The 1,118-nt window shown below is 39.4% G+C and overlaps 1 pseudogene; it reads right to left on the reverse strand.

The window, feature by feature from the left end:
* Window positions 1–382: 382 nt before the first annotated feature.
* LOC143666102 (dihydrofolate reductase 2, mitochondrial-like) lies at window positions 383–895 on the reverse strand (annotated as a pseudogene).
* Between the last annotated feature and the right edge of the window lie 223 nt (window positions 896–1,118).

The following is a 1,118-nucleotide window of genomic DNA, read 5'->3' on the forward strand; positions in this document are numbered from 1 at the left end:
TTTCCAAATCAGGGACTCTCCAGCTTTGGGCTGTCTTGATTGACATTCCTCCCTAGGCAAGAGCTGGGGTCCCATTCCTGACCCTTGAGGAACAGACATTATTCTCTATATAAATGACATATAGATAATGTCTGTTCTCTCTCTCTCTATATATATATATAAAATGCCTATAACAGTTATATAACAGTTATAACAAGAACTATTTCACAAATGGTATCTGATACAGTCTTGTTAAGAAGATTAAGGGAGAGTAAAAACACCATGCTTAGAAACAATTATTTAAAGTTAAGAAAAGTTTTTTTTTCTAATGTAAAAATATGTAATTTGCTTTTCAGGGTGGAGGTGGAGAAAGAAATTGAATAAGTCTGAAAACATCTTCACGTTAATCATTTCTTTCACACACTGCAAATTTGCACTTAATGCCTTTCTCTTCCTGGACACTAGAAAGAACACCTGGGATTATGGGAGAAGTTTATATTTGTCTACATCAATTTCTGGAAAAACTGCATGACTTTCCATTCCTGCATTATCCTTGTCACAAACAGTCTTAGCTGGCCTAGATGACTCATGGCTTCCATATAAACATAACCGCCTCCCACTATCCAAACTGTGTCTACTTTATTTACTAAGTTTTAAGGAAGCATCCAAACTTTTGGCAAAAAAAATGTGCTTCTGGTGGGGGGTGCTTGAGTTCTCTACTGAGAACTAAATTAGTTCTGTCCTTTAAAGGCTTGTTCTCAGGAATGGAAAACCAGGTCTTTCTACCCATAATCACCAAATTCTGTTTACCTGCTACTGAAGAGGCTGCGGTCATTCTTTGGAAATACTTCAGTTCATTCCTGAGTTGGGGCCGGGGCAGGTCTCGGTTCTTGCCGACGCCGATCCGGGAGGCAGCAACAAGAGTTCAGCGGACTGACCACCCACAGCCGCAGCGAATACCACCGAACTCACTCGCCTCACCTGAAAGCCTCGCCTAATTTGGAGCGAATATTGGCTTCCCATTCCGTCTGTAATGAGTTTATCTATAAAAGTCAATGCAAGGAACGTTAAACTGTACGTGATATCTACGGCAAATGCTATACTTTGATGTACATACATATTTTAATAATATATCTACC

Source organism: Tamandua tetradactyla, chromosome 22, assembly GCF_023851605.1.
Source record: "Tamandua tetradactyla isolate mTamTet1 chromosome 22, mTamTet1.pri, whole genome shotgun sequence".
Taxonomy (NCBI): Eukaryota; Metazoa; Chordata; class Mammalia; order Pilosa; family Myrmecophagidae; genus Tamandua; species Tamandua tetradactyla.